The sequence below is a fragment of the Oncorhynchus kisutch genome, linkage group LG15 (genome assembly GCF_002021735.2).
Source record: "Oncorhynchus kisutch isolate 150728-3 linkage group LG15, Okis_V2, whole genome shotgun sequence".
Taxonomy (NCBI): domain Eukaryota; kingdom Metazoa; phylum Chordata; class Actinopteri; order Salmoniformes; family Salmonidae; genus Oncorhynchus; species Oncorhynchus kisutch.
In genome coordinates, this window is record NC_034188.2 from 66,245,984 (window position 1) to 66,268,483 (window position 22,500).

At 44.0% G+C, this 22,500-nt stretch overlaps 1 protein-coding gene across 1 annotated transcript in view; it reads right to left on the bottom strand.

The window, feature by feature from the left end:
* Positions 1 to 22,500, bottom strand: part of LOC109905721 (reticulon-4 receptor-like 1) — a 224,054-nt gene that overhangs the window by 170,079 nt on the left and 31,475 nt on the right. The window lies entirely within an intron of this gene.

The following is a 22,500-nucleotide window of genomic DNA, read 5'->3' on the forward strand; positions in this document are numbered from 1 at the left end:
TCTCTGTCTCGCACTTCATCTTTAATGTCTCCTTGTCTGCCTGTCCTGTCTCGCCTGTCTGTCCCTCTGTCCCCCCCCCCCACCCCCCCCCCCCCGGTGACCGGCGGACGTGGTCTTGGCTGCCACTCCCGCCATCTGCTCCCCTTCCATCCCTTCCTATAGAGGACATTTGGGAAGCACCCTCAGTCTGGGCTCAGGCAGGAAATGTTTGGTGGCGTAATCACCCATCTTGTCAGAGCTGAGAACCATGGTCTCAGGAAAGCTGATTCACCTCTGACCCAGCGTGGGTGAGTCATCAGAGAGCATTGGTAAGCTGAGCTAGGGTGATGCTGCAGGGCTATGTACTGCATGTATTTGGGCCAGTTTAATAGTGTCCTGACATTTCTCACAGACCTAAATGATGTTAAGTCTTCTGCCCATGGCTGTTATGTTTTTCCTGTCTGTGCAGTCAGATCTAAATGTGTGGTCATGCGCCTAGGGGTCTTCTAGAGAGTTCTAAATGTGTGGTCATGCTCTAGGGGTCTTCTAGAGAGTTCTAAATGTGTGGTCATGCGCTAGGGGTCTTCTAGAGAGTTCTAAATGTGTGGTCATGCTCTAGGGTCTTCTAGAGAGTTCTAAATGTGTGGTCATGCTCTAGGGGTCTTCTAGAGAGTTCTAAATGTGTGGTCATGCTCTAGGGGTCTTCTAGAGAGTTCTAAATGTGTGGTTTTGTGTATCCAAGCTCAAGGGGTCTTTTCATCCATCTCAGGAGTGCACTGTGCTGAGTATTCCTTAAGCACCAGCCACGGCTGTTCTCTTGTTACAACAGAGGTTTTTTACTTCCCTTTTCCCTTACACATGTTTTTAAAATAGCAGCTGTTGCTGGAGTAAAAATAGAGGTGTGAGTGCCTAGCATACGGGATCTGTCATAAGCTCCCCTCTCCTGACAAGATGGTCGAGTGGACTGCTCTAAGAGTGGAAATATATGTCCTCAACGATGGATGGCAAGTGGAGAAGGAGAGATCAGGCGGAACCATTCTAGCCAATGAGAGGGCAGATACGCGTGTGAACACAGGTACAACCTTAAGTTGTTGTTTTTTTAAGTTGCCGAAATCCACGTGCATCCACTTATATCAGTGCATTGTTACAATCTAACCATAACTTCTATTCGATCAAATAAGTCTCACGTCAGGCGCAGAGAGACTTCTAGGAGAAGGTGGTGCGGAGTCAGGCGCAGAGAGACTTCTAGGAGTAGTGGGGGCGGAGTCAGGCGCAGAGAGACTTCTAGGAGTAGTGGGTGCGGAGTCAGGCCAGAGAGACTTCTAGGAGTAGTGGGTGCGGAGTCAGGCGCAGAGAGACTTCTAGGCGAAGTTGGGTGCGGAGTCAGGCGCCAGAGAGAGACTTCTAGGAGTAGTGGGTGCGGAAGTCAGGCGCAGAGAGCAGAGGGTAAAGGACAACTGTAGTCATTCTGGAGAAAGTTGGTTATTTTGTGGACATATTTTAGGCGGAGTAAACCCTCTCGCTTTGCTTTCTCCTCTCTGCCTGAGCCCTCCCTTTCACCCTCCAGCTCCCAAAACGCTGGTTGTAATATGAAGGAAACAACAGGTATACTCTATCCACCCTGGAGGAAACAACAGGTAGTATACTCTATCCACCCCTGGAGGAAACAACAGTATTACTCTATCCACCCTGGAGGAAACAACAGGTAGTATAGTCTATCAACCCTGGAGGAAAAACAGGTAGTATACTCTATCCACCCTGGTGGAAACAACAGGTAGTATACTCCTATCCACCCTGGAGGATACAACAGTATACTCTATCCACCCTGGAGGAAACAACATGTAGTATACTCTATCCACCCTGGAGGAAACAACATGTAGTATAGTCTATCAACCCTGGAGGAAACAACATGTAGTTTACTCTATCCACCCTGGAGGAAACAACAGGTAGTATACTCTATCCACCCCGGAGGAAACAACAGTATACTCTATCCACCCTGGAGGAAACAACAGTATACTCTATCCACCCTGGAGGAAACAACAGTATACTCTATCCACCCTGGAGGAAACAACATGTAGTATACTCTATCCACCCTGGAGGAAACAACATGTAGTATAGTCTATCAACCCTGGAGGAAACAACATGTAGTTTACTCTATCCACCCTGGAGGAAACAACAGGTAGTATACTCTATCCACCCTGGAGGAAACAACAGTATACTCTATCCACCCTGGAGGAAACAACAGTATACTCTATCCACCCTGGAGGAAACAACAGTATACTCTATCCACCCTGGAGGAAACAACAGTATACTCTATCCACCCTGGAGGAAACAACAGGGTAGTATACTCTATCTACCCTGGAGGAAACAACAGGTAGTATACTCTATCCACCCTGGAGGAAACAACAGGTAGTATACTCTATCCACCCTGGAGGAAACAACAGTATACTCTATCCACCCTGGAGGAAACAACAGTATACTCTATCCACCCTGGAGGAAACAACAGTATACTCTATCCACCCAGGAGGAAACAACATGTAGTATACTCTATCCACCCTGGAGGAAACAACAGGTAGTATACTCTATCCACCCTGGAGGAAGGAACAGGTAGTATACTCTATCCACCCTGGAGAAAACAACAGTATACTCTATCCACCCTGGAGGAAACAACAGTATACTCTATCCACCCTGGAGGAAACAACAGTATACTCTATCCACCCTGGAGGAAACAACAGTATACTCTATCCACCCTGGAGGACACAACAGTATATTCTATCCACCCTGGAGGAAACAACATGTAGTATACTCTATCCACCCTGGAGGAAACAACAGTATGCTCTATCCACCCTGGAGGAAACAACAGGTAGTATACTCTATCCACCCTGGAGGAAACAACATGTAGTATACTCTATCCACCCTGGAGGAAACAACATGTAGTATACTCTATCCACCCTGGAGGAAACAACAGTATACTCTATCCACCCTGGAGGAAACAACAGTATACTCTATCCACCCTGGAGGAAACAACAGGTAGTATACTCTATCCACCATGGAGGAAACAACAGGTAGTATACTCTATCCACCCTGGAGGAAACAACAGGTAGTATACTCTATCAACCCTGGAGGAAACAACAGTATGCTCTATCCACCCTGGAGGAAACAACAGTATACTCTATCCACCCTTTAGGAAACAACAGTATACTCTATCCACCCTGGAGGAAACAACATGTAGTATACTCTATCCACCCTGGAGGAAACAACAGTATACTCTATCCACCCTGGAGGAAACAACAGTATACTCTATCCACCCTGGAGGAAACAACAGTATACTCTATCCACCCTGGAGGAAACAACAGTATACTCTATCCACCCTGGAGGAAACAACAGGTAGTATACTCTATCTACCCTGGAGGAAACAACAGTTAGTATACTCTATCCACCCTGGAGGAAACAACAGTATACTCTATCCACCCTGGAGGAAACAACAGTATACTCTATCCACCCTGGAGGAAACAACAGTATACTCTATCCACCCAGGAGGAAACAACATGTAGTATACTCTATCTACCCTGGAGGAAACAACATGTAGTATACTCTATCCACCCTGGAGGAAACAACAGGTAGTATACTCTATCCACCCTGGAGGAAGGAACAGGTAGTATACTCTATCCACCCTGGAGAAAACAACAGTATACTCTATCCACCCTGGAGGAAACAACAGTATACTCTATCCACCCTGGAGGAAACAACAGTATACTCTATCCACCCTGGAGGAAACAACAGTATACTCTATCCACCCTGGAGGACACAACAGTATATTCTATCCACCCTGGAGGAAACAACATGTAGTATACTCTATCCACCCTGGAGGAAACAACAGTATACTCTATCCACCCTGGAGGAAACAACAGTATACTCTATCCACCCTGGAGGAAACAACAGGTAGTATACTCTATCCACCATGGAGGAAACAACAGGTAGTATACTCTATCCACCCTGGAGGAAACAACAGGTAGTATACTCTATCAACCCTGGAGGAAACAACAGTATGCTCTATCCACCCTGGAGGAAACAACAGTATACTCTATCCACCCTTTAGGAAACAACAGTATACTCTATCCACCCTGGAGGAAACAACATGTAGTATACTCTATCCACCCTGGAGGAAACAACAGTATACTCTATCCACCCTGGAGGAAACAACAGTATACTCTATCCACCCTGGAGGAAACAACAGTATACTCTATCCACCCTGGAGGAAACAACAGTATACTCTATCCACCCTGGAGGAAACAACAGGTAGTATACTCTATCTACCCTGGAGGAAACAACAGGTAGTATACTCTATCCACCCTGGAGGAAACAACAGTATACTCTATCCACCCTGGAGGAAACAACAGTATACTCTATCCACCCTGGAGGAAACAACAGTATACTCTATCCACCCAGGAGGAAACAACATGTAGTATACTCTATCTACCCTGGAGGAAACAACATGTAGTATACTCTATCCACCCTGGAGGAAACAACAGGTAGTATACTCTATCCACCCTGGAGGAAGGAACAGGTAGTATACTCTATCCACCCTGGAGAAAACAACAGTATACTCTATCCACCCTGGAGGAAACAACAGTATACTCTATCCACCCTGGAGGAAACAACAGTATACTCTATCCACCCTGGAGGAAACAACAGTATACTCTATCCACCCTGGAGGACACAACAGTATATTCTATCCACCCTGGAGGAAACAACATGTAGTATACTCTATCCACCCTGGAGGAAACAACAGTATGCTCTATCCACCCTGGAGGAAACAACAGGTAGTATACTCTATCCACCCTGGAGGAAACAACATGTAGTATACTCTATCCACCCTGGAGGAAACAACATGTAGTATACTCTATCCACCCTGGAGGAAACAACAGTATACTCTATCCACCCTGGAGGAAACAACAGTATACTCTATCCACCCTGGAGGAAACAACAGGTAGTATACTCTATCCACCCTGGAGGAAACAACAGGTAGTATACTCTATCCACCCTGGAGGAAACAACAGGTAGTATACTCTATCAACCCTGGAGGAAACAACAGTATGCTCTATCCACCCTGGAGGAAACAACAGTATACTCTATCCACCCTTTAGGAAACAACAGTATACTCTATCCACCCTGGAGGAAACAACATGTAGTATACTCTATCCACCCTGGAGGAAACAACATTATACTCTATCCACCCTGGAGGAAACAACAGTATACTCTATCCACCCTGGAGGAAACAACAGGTAGTATACTCTATCTACCCTGGAGGAAACAACAGCATACTCTATCCACCCTGGAGGAAACAACAGGTAGTATACTCTATCCACCCTGGAGGAAACAACAGTATACTCTATCCACCCTGGAGGAAACAACAGTATACTCTATCCACCCTGGAGGAAACAACATGTAGTATACTCTATCCACCCTGGAGGAAACAACAGGTAGTATACTCTATCCACCCTGGAGGAAACAACAGGTAGTATACTCTATCCACCCTGGAGGAAACAACAGTATACTCTATCCACCCTGGAGGAAACAACAGTATACTCTATCCACCCTGGAGGAAACAACAGTATACTCTATCCAGCCTGGAGGAAACAACAGTATACTCTATCCACCCTGGAGGAAACAACAGTATACTCTATCCACCCTGGAGGAAACAACAGTATACTCTATCCACCCTGGAGGAAACAACATTATACTCTATCCACCTGGAGGAAACAACAGTATACTCGATCCACCCTGGAGGAAACAACAGGTAGTATACTCTATCTACCCTGGAGGAAACAACAGTATACTCTATCCACCCTGGAGGAAACAACAGTATACTCTATCCACCCTGGAGGAAACAACAGGTAGTATACTCTATCCACCCTGGAAGATACAACAGCATACTCTATCCACCCTGGAGGAAACAACAGTATGCTCTATCCACCCTGGAGGAACCAACAGTATACTCTATCCACCCTGGAGGAAACAACAGTATGCTCTATCCACCATAGAGGAAACAACAGTATACTCTATCCACCCTGGAGGAAACAACAGTATACTCTATCCACCCTGGAGGAAACAACAGTATACTCTATCCACCCTGGAGGAAACAATAGTATGCTCTATCCACCCTGGAGGAAACAACAGTATACTCTATCCACCCTGGAGGACACAACAGTATACTCTATCCACCCTGGAGGAAACAACAGTATACTCTATCCACCCTGGAGGAAACAACAGGTAGTATACTCTGTCCACCCTGGAGGAAACAACAGTATACTCTATCCACCCTGGAGGAAACAACAGTATACTCTATCCACCCTGGAGGATACAACAGTTTACTCTATCCACCCTGGAGGAAACAACAGTATACTCTATCCACCCTGGAGGACACAACAGTATACTCTATCCACCCTGGAGGAAACAACAGGTAGTATACTCTATCCACCCTGGAGGAAACAACAGTAGTATACTCTATCCACCCTGGAGGAAACAACAGGTAGTATACTCTATCCATCCTGGAGGAAACAACAGGTAGTATACTCTATCCACCCTGGAGGAAACAACAGTATACTCTATCCACCCTGGAGGAAACAAAAGTATACTCTATCCACCCTGGAGGATACAACAGTATACTCTATCCACCCTGGAGGAAACAACAGGTAGTATACTCTATCCACCCTGGAGGAAACAACAGGTAGTATACTCTATCCACCCTGGAGGAAACAACAGGTAGTATACTCTATCCACCCTGGAGGAAACAACAGTATACTCTATCTACCCTGGAGGAAACAAAAGTATACTCTATCCACCCTGGAGGAAACAACAGTATACTCTATCCACCCTGGAGGAAACAACAGTATACTCTATCCACCCTGGAGGAAACAACAGGTAGTATACTCTATCCACCCTGGAGGATACAACATGTAGTATACTCTATCTACCCTAGAGGAAACAACATGTAGTATACTCTATCAACCCTGGAGGAAACAACCGTATACTCTATCCACCCTGGAGGAAACAACATGTAGTATACTCTATCCACCCTGGAGGAAACAACAGTATACTCTATCCACCCTGGAGGAAACAACAGTATACTCTATCCACCCTGGAGGAAACAACAGTATACTCTATCCACGCTGCAAGGAAACAACAGGTAGTATACTCTATCCACCCTGGAGGAGGAAACAACATGTAGTATACTCTATCCACCCTGGAGGAAACAACAGTATACTCTATCCACCCTGGAGGAAACAACAGGTAGTATACTCTATCCACCCTGGAGGAAACAACAGTATACTCTATCCACCCTGGAGGATACAACATGTAGTATACTCTATCCACCCTGGAGGATACAACATGTAGTATACTCTATCCACCCTGGAGGAAACAACAGTATACTCTATCCACCCTGGAGGAAACAAGAGTATACTCTATCCACCCTGGAGGAAACAACAGTATACTCTATCCACCCTGGAGGAAACAACAGTATACTCTATCCACCCTGGAGGAAACAACAGTATACTCTATCCACCCTGGAGGAAACAACATTATACTCTATCCACCCTGGAGGAAGCAACAGTATACTCTATCCACCCTGGAGGAAACAACAGGTAGTATACTCTATCTACCCTGGAGGAAACAACAGTATACTCTATCCACCCTGGAGGAAACAACAGTATACTCTATCCACCCTGGAGGAAACAACAGGTAGTATACTCTATCCACCCTGGAAGATACAACAGCATACTCTATCCACCCTGGAGGAAACAACAGTATGCTCTATCCACCCTGGAGGAAACAACAGTATACTCTATCCACCCTGGAGGAAACAACAGTATACTCTATCCACCCTGGAGGAAACAACAGTATGCTCTATCCACCCTGGAGGAAACAACAGTATACTCTATCCACCCTGGAGGAAACAACATGTAGTATACTCTATCCACCCTGGAGGAAACAACAGTATACTCTATCCACCCTGGAGGAAACAACAGTATACTCTATCCACCCTGGAGGAAACAACAGGTAGTATACTCTATCCACCCTGGAGGAAACAACAGGTAGTATACTCTATCCACCCTGGAGGAAACAACAGGTAGTATACTCTATCCACCCTGGAGGAAACAACAGGTAGTATACTCTATCCACCCTGGAGGAAACAACAGGTAGTATACTCTATCCACCCTGGAGGAAACAACAGTATACTCTATCTACCCTGGAGGAAACAAAAGTATACTCTATCCACCCTGGAGGAAACAACAGTATACTCTATCCACCCTGGAGGAAACAACAGTAAACTCTATCCACCCTGGAGGAAACAACAGGTAGTATACTCTATCCACCCTGGAGGATACAACATGTAGTATACTCTATCTACCCTAGAGGAAACAACATGTAGTATACTCTATCAACCCTGGAGGAAACAACCGTATACTCTATCCACCCTGGAGGAAACAACATGTAGTATACTCTATCCACCCTGGAGGAAACAACAGTATACTCTATCCACCCTGGAGGAAACAACAGTATACTCTATCCACCCTGGAGGAAACAACAGTATACTCTATCCACGCTGCAAGGAAACAACAGGTAGTATACTCTATCCACCCTGGAGGAAACAACATGTAGTATACTCTATCCACCCTGGAGGAAACAACAGTATACTCTATCCACCCTGGAGGAAACAACAGGTAGTATACTCTATCCACCCTGGAGGAAACAACAGTATACTCTATCCACCCTGGAGGATACAACATGTAGTATACTCTATCCACCCTGGAGGATACAACATGTAGTATACTCTATCCACCCTGGAGGAAACAAGAGTATACTCTATCCACCCTGGAGGAAACAAGAGTATACTCTATCCACCCTGGAGGAAACAACAGTATACTCTATCCACCCTGGAGGAAACAACAGTATACTCTATCCACCCTGGAGGAAACAACAGTATACTCTATCCACCCTGGAGGAAACAACATTATACTCTATCCACCCTGGAGGAAGCAACAGTATACTCTATCCACCCTGGAGGAAACAACAGGTAGTATACTCTATCTACCCTGGAGGAAACAACAGTATACTCTATCCACCCTGGAGGAAACAACAGTATACTCTATCCACCCTGGAGGAAACAACAGGTAGTATACTCTATCCACCCTGGAAGATACAACAGCATACTCTATCCACCCTGGAGGAAACAACAGTATGCTCTATCCACCCTGGAGGAAACAACAGTATACTCTATCCACCCTGGAGGAAACAACAGGTAGTATACTCTATCCACCCTGGAGGAAACAACAGTATACTCTATCTACCCTGGAGGAAACAAAAGTATACTCTATCCACCCTGGAGGAAACAACAGTATACTCTATCCACCCTGGAGGAAACAACAGTATACTCTATCCACCCTGGAGGAAACAACAGGTAGTATACTCTATCCACCCTGGAGGATACAACATGTAGTATACTCTATCTACCCTAGAGGAAACAACATGTAGTATACTCTATCAACCCTGGAGGAAACAACCGTATACTCTATCCACCCTGGAGGAAACAACATGTAGTATACTCTATCCACCCTGGAGGAAACAACAGTATACTCTATCCACCCTGGAGGAAACAACAGTATACTCTATCCACCCTGGAGGAAACAACAGTATACTCTATCCACGCTGCAAGGAAACAACAGGTAGTATACTCTATCCACCCTGGAGGAAACAACATGTAGTATACTCTATCCACCCTGGAGGAAACAACAGTATACTCTATCCACCCTGGAGGAAACAACAGGTAGTATACTCTATCCACCCTGGAGGAAACAACAGTATACTCTATCCACCCTGGAGGATACAACATGTAGTATACTCTATCCACCCTGGAGGATACAACATGTAGTATACTCTATCCACCCTGGAGGAAACAACAGTATACTCTATCCACCCTGGAGGAAACAAGAGTATACTCTATCCACCCTGGAGGAAACAACAGTATACTCTATCCACCCTGGAGGAAACAACAGTATACTCTATCCACCCTGGAGGAAACAACAGTATACTCTATCCACCCTGGAGGAAACAACATTATACTCTATCCACCCTGGAGGAAGCAACAGTATACTCTATCCACCCTGGAGGAAACAACAGGTAGTATACTCTATCTACCCTGGAGGAAACAACAGTATACTCTATCCACCCTGGAGGAAACAACAGTATACTCTATCCACCCTGGAGGAAACAACAGGTAGTATACTCTATCCACCCTGGAAGATACAACAGCATACTCTATCCACCCTGGAGGAAACAACAGTATGCTCTATCCACCCTGGAGGAAACAACAGTATACTCTGTCCACCCTGGAGGAAACAACAGTATACTCTATCCACCCTGGAGGAAACAACAGTATGCTCTATCCACCCTGGAGGAAACAACAGTATACTCTATCCACCCTGGAGGAAACAACATGTAGTATACTCTATCCACCCTGGAGGAAACAACAGTATACTCTATCCACCCTGGAGGAAACAACAGTATACTCTATCCACCCTGGAGGAAACAACAGGTAGTATACTCTATCCACCCTGGAGGAAACAACAGGTAGTATACTCTATCCACCCTGGAGGAAACAACAGGTAGTATACTCTATCAACCCTGGAGGAAACAACAGTATGCTCTATCCACCCTGGAGGAAACAACAGTATACTCTATCCACCCTTTAGGAAACAACAGTATACTCTATCCACCCTGGAGGAAACAACATGTAGTATACTCTATCCACCCTGGAGGAAACAACAGTATACTCTATCCACCCTGGAGGAAACAACAGTATACTCTATCCACCCTGGAGGAAACAACAGTATACTCTATCCACCCTGGAGGAAACAACAGTATACTCTATCCACCCTGGAGGAAACAACAGGTAGTATACTCTATCTACCCTGGAGGAAACAACAGGTAGTATACTCTATCCACCCTGGAGGAAACAACAGGTAGTATACTCTATCCACCCTGGAGGAAACAACAGTATACTCTATCCACCCTGGAGGAAACAACAGTATACTCTATCCACCCTGGAGGAAACAACAGTATACTCTATCCACCCAGGAGGAAACAACATGTAGTATACTCTATCTACCCTGGAGGAAACAACATGTAGTATACTCTATCCACCCTGGAGGAAACAACAGGTAGTATACTCTATCCACCCTGGAGGAAGGAACAGGTAGTATACTCTATCCACCCTGGAGAAAACAACAGTATACTCTATCCACCCTGGAGGAAACAACATGTAGTATACTCTATCCACCCTGGAGGAAACAACAGTATGCTCTATCCACCCTGGAGGAAACAACAGGTAGTATACTCTATCCACCCTGGAGGAAACAACATGTAGTATACTCTGTCCACCCTGGAGGAAACAACATGTAGTATACTCTATCCACCCTGGAGGAAACAACAGGTAGTATACTCTATCCACCCTGGAGGAAACAACAGGTAGTATACTCTATCAACCCTGGAGGAAACAACAGTATGCTCTATCCACCCTGGAGGAAACAACAGTATACTCTATCCACCCTTTAGGAAACAACAGTATACTCTATCCACCCTGGAGGAAACAACATGTAGTATACTCTATCCACCCTGGAGGAAACAACAGTATACTCTATCCACCCTGGAGGAAACAACAGTATACTCTATCCACCCTGGAGGAAACAACAGTATACTCTATCCACCCTGGAGGAAACAACAGTATACTCTATCCACCCTGGAGGAAACAACAGGTAGTATACTCTATCTACCCTGGAGGAAACAACAGGTAGTATACTCTATCCACCCTGGAGGAAACAACAGGTAGTATACTCTATCCACCCTGGAGGAAACAACAGTATACTCTATCCACCCTGGAGGAAACAACAGTATACTCTATCCACCCTGGAGGAAACAACAGTATACTCTATCCACCCAGGAGGAAACAACATGTAGTATACTCTATCTACCCTGGAGGAAACAACATGTAGTATACTCTATCCACCCTGGAGGAAACAACAGGTAGTATACTCTATCCACCCTGGAGGAAGGAACAGGTAGTATACTCTATCCACCCTGGAGAAAACAACAGTATACTCTATCCACCCTGGAGGAAACAACATGTAGTATACTCTATCCACCCTGGAGGAAACAACAGTATGCTCTATCCACCCTGGAGGAAACAACAGGTAGTATACTCTATCCACCCTGGAGGAAACAACATGTAGTATACTCTGTCCACCCTGGAGGAAACAACATGTAGTATACTCTATCCACCCTGGAGGAAACAACAGTATACTCTATCCACCCTGGAGGAAACAACAGTATACTCTATCCACCCTGGAGGAAACAACAGGTAGTATACTCTATCCACCCTGGAGGAAACAACAGGTAGTATACTCTATCAACCCTGGAGGAAACAACAGTATGCTCTATCCACCCTGGAGGAAACAACAGTATACTCTATCCACCCTTTAGGAAACAACAGTATACTCTATCCACCCTGGAGGAAACAACATGTAGTATACTCTATCCACCCTGGAGAAAACAACAGTATACTCTATCCACCCTGGAGGAAACAACATGTAGTATACTCTATCCACCCTGGAGGAAACAACAGTATGCTCTATCCACCCTGGAGGAAACAACAGGTAGTATACTCTATCCACCCTGGAGGAAACAACATGTAGTATACTCTATCCACCCTGGAGAAAACAACAGTATACTCTATCCACCCTGGAGGAAACAACATGTAGTATACTCTATCCACCCTGGAGGAAACAACAGTATACTCTATCCACCCTGGAGGACACAACAGTATACTCTATCCACCCTGGAGGAAACAACATGTAGTATACTCTATCCACCCTGGAGGAAACAACAGGTAGTATACTCTATCCATCCTGGAGGAAACAACAGGTAGTATACTCTATCCACCCTGGAGGATACAACAGTATACTCTATCCACCCTGGAGGAAACAACAGTATGCTCTATCCACCCTGGAGGATACAACAGTATACTCTATCCACCCTGGAGGAAACAACATGTAGTATACTCTATCCACCCTGGAGGAAACAACAGTATACTCTATCCACCCTGGAGGAAACAACAGTATACTCTATCTACCCTGGAGGAAACAAAAGTATACTCTATCCACCCTGGAGGAAACAACAGTATACTCTATCCACCCTGGAGGAAACAACAGGTAGTATACTCTATCCACCCTGGAGGAAACAACAGGTAGTATACTCTATCCACCCTGGAGGAAACAACAGGTAGTATACTCTATCCACCCTGGAGGAAACAACAGTATACTCTATCTACCCTGGAGGAAACAAAAGTATACTCTATCCACCCTGGAGGAAACAACAGTATACTCTATCCACCCTGGAGGAAACAACAGTATACTCTATCTACCCTGGAGGATACAACAGTTTACTCTATCCACCCTGGAGGAAACAACAGTATACTCTATCCACCCTGGAGGACACAACAGTATACTCTATCCACCCTGGAGGAAACAACATGTAGTATACTCTATCCACCCTGGAGGAAACAACAGGTAGTATACTCTATCCATCCTGGAGGAAACAACAGGTAGTATACTCTATCCACCCTGGAGGATACAACAGTATACTCTATCCACCCTGGAGGAAACAACAGTATGCTCTATCCACCCTGGAGGATACAACAGTATACTCTATCCACCCTGGAGGAAACAACATGTAGTATACTCTATCCACCCTGGAGGAAACAACAGTATACTCTATCCACCCTGGAGGAAACAACAGTATACTCTATCTACCCTGGAGGAAACAAAAGTATACTCTATCCACCCTGGAGGAAACAACAGTATACTCTATCCACCCTGGAGGAAACAACAGGTAGTATACTCTATCCACCCTGGAGGAAACAACAGGTAGTATACTCTATCCACCCTGGAGGAAACAACAGGTAGTATACTCTATCCACCCTGGAGGAAACAACAGTATACTCTATCTACCCTGGAGGAAACAAAAGTATACTCTATCCACCCTGGAGGAAACAACAGTATACTCTATCCACCCTGGAGGAAACAACAGTATACTCTATCTACCCTGGAGGATACAACAGTTTACTCTATCCACCCTGGAGGAAACAACAGTATACTCTATCCACCCTGGAGGACACAACAGTATACTCTATCCACCCTGGAGGAAACAACATGTAGTATACTCTATCCACCCTGGAGGAAACAACAGGTAGTATACTCTATCCATCCTGGAGGAAACAACAGGTAGTATACTCTATCCACCCTGGAGGATACAACAGTATACTCTATCCACCCTGGAGGAAACAACAGTATGCTCTATCCACCCTGGAGGATACAACAGTATACTCTATCCACCCTGGAGGAAACAACATGTAGTATACTCTATCCACCCTGGAGGAAACAACAGTATACTCTATCCACCCTGGAGGAAACAACAGTATACTCTATCTACCCTGGAGGAAACAAAAGTATACTCTATCCACCCTGGAGGAAACAACAGTATACTCTATCCACCCTGGAGGAAACAACAGGTAGTATACTCTATCCACCCTGGAGGAAACAAAGGTAGTATACTCTATCCACCCTGGAGGAAACAACAGGTAGTATACTCTATCCACCCTGGAGGAAACAACAGTATACTCTATCTACCCTGGAGGAAACAAAAGTATACTCTATCCACCCTGGAGGAAACAACAGTATACTCTATCCACCCTGGAGCAAACAACAGGTAGTATACTCTATCCACCCTGGAGGATACAACATGTAGTATACTCTATCTACCCTAGAGGAAACAACATGTAGTATACTCTATCAACCCTGGAGGAAACAACAGTATACTCTATCCACCCTGGAGGAAACAACATGTAGTATACTCTATCCACCCTGGAGGAAACAACAGTATACTCTATCCACCCTGGAGGAAACAACAGTATACTCTATCCACCCTGGAGGAAACAACAGGTAGTATACTCTATCCACCCTGGAGGAAACAACAGTATACTCTATTCACCCTGGAGGATACAACATGTAGTATACTCTATCCACCCTGGAGGATACAACATGTAGTATACTCTATCCACCCTGGAGGATACAACATGTAGTATACTCTATCCACCCTGGAGGATACAACATGTAGTATACTCTATCCACCCTGGAGGAAACAACAGTATACTCTATCCACCCTGGAGGATACAACAGGTAGTATACTCTATCCACCCTGGAGGAAACAACAGGTAGTATACTCTATCCACCCTGGAGGATACAACATGTAGTATACTCTATCCACCCTGGAGGAAACAACAGGTAGTATACTCTATCCACCCTGGAGGATACAACATGTAGTATACTCTATCTACCCTGGAGGAAACAACATGTAGTATACTCTATCAACCCTGGAGGAAACAACAGGTAGTATACTCTATCCACCCTGGAGGATACAACATGTAGTATACTCTATCTACCCTGGAGGAAACAACATGTAGTATACTCTATCCACCCTGGAGGATACAACATGTAGTATACTCTATCTACCCTGGAGGAAACAACATGTAGTATACTCTATCCACCTTGGAGGAAACAACAGTATACTCTATCCACCCTGGAGGATACAAAATGTAGTATACTCTATCCACCCTGGAGGAAACAACAGGTAGTGTACTCTATCAACCCTGGAGGAAACAACATGTAGTATACTCTATCCACCCTGGAGGAAACAACAGGTAGTATACTCTATCAACCCTGGAGGATACAACATGTAGTATACTCTATCCACCCTGGAGGATACAACATGTAGTATACTCTATCCACCCTGGAGGAAACAACATGTAGTATACTCTATCCACCCTGGAGGAAACAACATGTAGTATACTCTATCCACCCTGGAGGATACAACATGTAGTATACTCTATCCACCCTGGAGGATACAACATGTAGTATACTCTATCCACCCTGGAGGAAACAACAGGTAGTATACTCTATCAACCCAGGAGGATACAACATGTAGTATACTCTATCCACCCTGGAGGATACAACATGTAGTATACTCTATCCACCCTGGAGGAAACAACATGTAGTATACTCTATCCACCCTGGAGGATACAACATGTAGTATACTCTATCCACCCTGGAGGAAACAACATGTAGTATACTCTATCCACCCTGGAGGATACAACATGTAGTATACTCTATCCACCCTAGGGGAATTAGGCAGTTCAGAACCAGAATTGATGGGGGTAAATTTAAAGGGAAATTACCCGTATGTTTCCATCAGCACCTCGATCCGGGATGTTCAACTTTGATGGGTGTGGGCCACATAAAAATCTGAATTCATCATGAGGGGCCACAGTGGCTCATCGGTCTGCGTACCCATAGCCCATGGGCCAACTGAGTGACTGTCAGCGACTCACATAACAAGAGAGAAACTGCTGATGCACAACCACATTTCGAAGTTGAACCTTGTTTATTCTACTATTCTACTCCCCATTACTACTGAATAAGTCAAGCTGCCCTCCATTACTGTAGCTAGACGTGACGTATGGGCCTACATTCATCCTGCATTCGTTGGAGTGGCTCGGGTCATTTACAATTCAAACACAGTTCCTCTCTTTTCCATTAGTGTCATCCATTCCGCAGAGCTAAGGCTTCTGTGATCAGCCGATCTGTCTGACAGTTTAATGGCATGCAGGACATATGTTCACGTGCGGCTAATTCAAACTTAAATTAAATCATGTATTCAACAGCCAGTCTCTCCTATTAAACTCTCTCCGGAAACATCAAATGGTGTGAATTTGAAAAAGCTATTATCCTGGTATTAAGCTCCAGTTTATGACACTCACAATAAAGTTATTTTTGATTATATTATTTCATTATTTCATGTTGAAGACTGAATTTGCATGAGAGTCAGCAGAGAAGGCAACATGAATGTGAGACTCATCCTGTAAGCCAGAACTGTCTAGTTGTCTCTTTCAACAAGATGCTACTTGTAGATTAGATCTACCTACGCATATACTGTACGCACGCACACACACCGCACGCACACACATACACAGAAACGCATGCAAAAACACAGACAAAACATCTAAAAACACATCTCTGCAGACAGAGCAGAGCCCTTTATCCCAGAGATCTGACATTTAGATAGTTATCATAGCTCTGTTATCGTAGCTGTTATCATAGCTCTGTTATCATAGATCTGTTTACATAGATCTGGTATTGTAGCTCTGTTATCATAGCTCTGTTATCATAACTGTGTTATCATAGCTCTGTTATTGTAGCTCTGTTATCATAACTCTGTTATTGTAGCTCTGTTATCATAGCTCTGTTATCATAACTGTGTTATCATAGCTCTGTTATTGTAGCTCTGTTATCATAACTCTCTTGTCATAGATCTGTTATCATAACTCTGTTGTCATAGATCTGTTATCATAACTCTGTTATCATAGATCTGTTGTCATAGCTCTGATATTATAGATATGTTTAATATAGCTCTGTTATTATAGCTCTGATATTATAGATCTGTTTAATATATCTGTTATTATAGCTCTGTTATTATAGATCTGATATTATAGATCTGTTTAATATATCTGTTATTATAGCTCTGATATTATAGATCTGTTTAATATATCTGTTATTATAGCTCTGTTATTATAGCTCTGATATTATAGATCTGTTTAATATATCTGTTATTATAGCTCTGTTATCATTGCTCTTGTAAGATGTCAAAACAGGTGTTGTTTCCAGCATTTTGAGTGATTGAGGCCTCTATCTCTGTCAGAAGCAGGTGGAATGGAGGGGACCAGATCAGGTGGGAGGGAGGAGGCAGGCCTTCCACCAAAACAGATCAACACAGACAGAGTAAACAACAGAAAGTGAGGCGTGACTGCTCCTTCAGACCGTGCTGTGGAGAGTGACTCACCATGTTATGTTATCATGGCTCTGTTATTATAGCTCTGTTATGATAACTCTGTTATGTTATCATGGCTCTGTTATTATAGCTCTGTTCTGATAACTCTGTTATCATAGCTCTGTTATCATAGCTTTGTTGTCATAGCTCTTGTTATCATAGCTCTGTTGTCATTGCTCTGTTATCATTGCTCTGTCAGAATAGATCTGTTATCAAAGCTCTGTTATTATAACTCTGTTGTCATAGCTCTGTTATCGTTGCTCTGTTATCATAACTCTGTTGTCATAACTCTGTTATTATAGCTCTGCTATCATAGCTCTGTTATCATAGCTTTGTTGTCATAGCTCTGTTATTATAGCTCTGTTATTATAGCTTTGTTGTCATATCTCTTGTTATCATAGCTCTGTTGTCATTGCTCTGTTATCATTGCTCTGTTATCATTGCTATGTTATCATAGCTATGTTGTCATAGCTCTTGTTATCATTGCTCTGTTATCATAGCTCTGTTGTCATAGATCATGTTACCATAGCTCTGTTGTCATAGATCTGTTATCATAGCTCTGTTGTCATAGCTCTGTTATCATAACTCTGTTGTCATAGCTCTGTTGTCATAGATCTGTTATCATAGCTCTGTTGTCATAGATCATGTTTTCATAACTCTGTTATCATAACTCTGTTGTCATAGATCTGTTGTCATAGATCATGTTATCATAACTCTGTTATCATAACTCTGTTATCATAGCTCTGTTGTCATAGATCATGTTATCATAACTCTGTTATCATAACTCTGTTGTCATAGATCTGTTATCATAGCTCTGTTGTCATAGATCATGTTATCATAACTCTGTTGTCATAGATCTGTTATCATAGCTCTGTTGTCATAGATCATGTTATCATAACTCTGTTATCATAACTCTGTTGTCATAGCTCTTTTATCGTAGCTCTGTTGTCATAGATATGTTATCATAGCTCTGTTGTCATAGCTCTGTTATCATAACTCTGTTGTCATAACTCTGTTATCATAGCTCTGATATTATAGATCTGTTTAATATATCTGTTATTATAGCTCTGTTATCATAGCTCTTGTACAAGACCCTGCTAGGTAAAGTCCCCCCTTATCTCAGCTCGCTGGTCACCATAGCATCTCCCACCTGTAGCACACGCTCCAGCAGGTATATCTCTCTAGTCACCCCCAAAACCAATTCTTTCTTTGGCCGCCTCTCCTTCCAGTTCTCTGCTGCCAATGACTGGAACGAACTACAAAAATCTCTGAAACTGGAAACACTTATCTCCCTCACTAGCTTTAAGCACCAACTGTCAGAGCAGCTCACAGATTACTGCACCTGTACATAGCCCACCTATAATTTAGCCCAAACAACTACCTCTTTCCCAACTGTATTTAATTTTAATTAATTTATTTATTTTGCTCCTTTGCACCCCATTATTTTTTTTATTTTTACTTTGCACATTCTTCCATTGCAAAACTACCATTCCAGTATTTTACTTGCTATATGGTATTTACTTTGCCATCTTGGCCTTTTTTGCCTTTACCTCCCTTCTCACCTCATTTGCTCACATTGTATATAGACTTGTTTATACTGCATTATTGACTGTATGTTTGTTTTTACTCCATGTGTAACTCTGTGTCGTTTTATCTGTCGAACTGCTTTGCTTTATCTTGGCCAGGTCGCAATTGTAAATGAGAACTTGTTCTCAACTTGCCTACCTGGTTAAATAAAGGTAAAATAAAATAAATAAATAAATAAATGTCAAAACAGGTGTTGTTTCCATCATTTTGAGTGATTGGGAGCTGGCTGCATGGAAGCCACATGCTATCCCTAAAGCATAGAGTTAGGTGCTTTATAATGTGCTTCCACATGGTCAGAACATTCTCCTCCATAATTCTCCTGTAGGGAAGCAGCACACACTTTTACCATGAAAAATACCACTGCTTGTGGTACTTCAAGGAGCGAGGACCCTGAGTCTCAGTGGGTGCTTTTTCAAAAGACCTATCATTATGCTGTCAATTCCTTTCCTTCATCTCTTAACGATATGTATCCCTGCGCATATTTTCAAACCCCTTTCCCGAGGATGACCTCCGTCGCTCTTCACCATACATTGATCAGAGAGAGTAAGGGACTGCTGCTCCACTCCACTTCAGTCTGGGCTGCTGACACAGTCAGTCCCAGCACGTCAACCTGGTGATGGAGAGTTTGGCATCATGGGCCATTTAAGTGCTAATACCACGGTCTATGGTCCCAGATGGCACTTGGCATTACAAGGAGAATGACCACCTTTAAGCATTTCTCTAGATGATCTTTCCCTTTTGTCTTTTGACCAATCACATCAAATCTTTTCACGTGAAATCTTTTTCAGAGCTGATCTGATTGGTCAAAAGAACAATAAGTGGAAAAAAATATCAGAATTGGGCTGCCTATCTAAACGCAGCCAATGTGTCCCATAAGTATAGGCCGGGAAAAGGGTGCATTTGGTAACAGTAGCTGAGCTCAGCCACACACAACAAGAGGTTCTTCTCCAGCCTGTGTGTCTCATTTGACGGTCTCATGGGTCTTATGTTCCTGTACACCCAGTCAGCACCACAGAACCTCTACAACCCCCCTCTGCTTTTTACTGAGCGTTTTCATCCTCCTCAGACGGCGGCTCTGCATTAATATTCTCCCACAGATCAGAGAGAAACGAGAGCCCGGACCCATGCTCTCCCTCTGCTCGCGACTGACTGACCTTTCATCTGTGCATCAGGCAGAGAGACACTGAGACACTGAGGTGAGGTTACTCAAATAATATTGTAACGCTGCAGGAATGTTTCATCCGCCAGCAGCTGTTTTTGTAACCCTTTCTGAGGGCAGCAGCCACTGTGGGCTCTGGGCTCTGCAGTGGTGCCAGGGAGGGACTGTATTGTTGGCAGGCCTGACGTCCGTGGGAATGTATGTGTGAATGGGAGGGGACGCGAGGAGAGGGGGCAGGGGTTGGCAGGAGTGACTGGTCAGCTGGAGGGACTGGTTAGCTGTGGCCATCTTTTGGGTGTTTGGTCGTGTGAGAAGAAAACAAGTGTGTATGTGTCTCCTTGGCAGGTTTCCCTAAGAGGGAGTGAAGCGAGAGACAGGATCTCTATCCCAGGAGAGACCGCTCATCCCCCTGTGCCAATTTGGGCCCTGTTGCTGGTGCATGATGGGAAGGAAAAAGATCCCTCCCACCCCCTCTATTCCTCCTCAGTAAACAGAACCCTGACCTGAATACAGATTCTCTGGAATAACACACGGTATATTTGATTTATTTTTTATTTTACCTTTATTTTACCAGGTAGGCTAGTTGAGAACAAGTTCTCATTTACAACTGCGACCTGACCAAGAAAAAGCAAAGCAGTGTGACACAGACAACAACACAGAGTTACACATGGAGTAAACAAACAAGTCAATGGCACACTAGAGAAAGGAAAGTCTATATACAGTGTGTGCAAAAGGCATGAGGAGGTAGGCAATAAATAGGCCATAGTACAGTATATTAGAGAAGTGTACACATAACTTGTTCACTATTCATTCTCTAAAATCCCTCCTTTCCCCTGCAGACTACCAGGTGAGACGTTCATTGTGAGGATTTACGAAATCATGCCTGGACATGCGAGAGAGCAGACAGAGAGAATACTGTGAAGAGGAACAGAACAGACCGAGAGAACACTGTGAAGGGGAAGAGAACAGACAGAGAACACTGTAAAGGGGAAGAGAACAGACAGAGAACACTGTGAAGGGGAAGAGAACAGACAGAGAACACTGTGAAGGGGAAGAGAACAGACAGAGAACACTGTGAAGGGGAAGAGAACAGACAGAGAACACTGTGAAGGGGAAGAGAACAGACAGAGAACACTGTGAAGGGGAAGAGAACAGACAGAGAACACTGTAAAGGGGAAGAGAACAGACAGAGAACACTGTGAAGGGGAAGAGAACAGACAGAGAACACTGTGAAGGGGAAGAGAACAGACAGAGAACACTGTAAAGGGGAAGAGAACAGACAGAGAACACTGTGAAGGGGACGAGAACAGACAGAGAACACTGTGAAGGGGAAGAGAACAGACAGAGAACACTGTAAAGGGGAAGAGAACAGACAGAGAACACTGTGAAGGGGAAGAGAACAGACAGAGAACACTGTGAAGGGAAGTGAACAGACAGAGAACACTGTAAAGGGGAAGAGAACAGACAGAGAACACTGTGAAGGGGAAGAGAACAGACAGAGAACACTGTGAAGGGAAGTGAACAGACAGAGAACACTGTAAAGGGGAAGAGAACAGACAGAGAACACTGTGAAGGGAAGTGAACAGACAGAGAACACTGTAAAGGGGAAGAGAACAGACAGAGAACACTGTAAAGGGGAAGAGAACAGACAGAGAACACTGTAAAGGGGAAGAGAACAGACGGAGAACACTGTAAAGGGAAGTGAACAGACAGAGAACACTGTGAAGGGGAAGAGAACAGACAGAGAACACTGTGAAGGGGAAGAGAACAGACAGAGA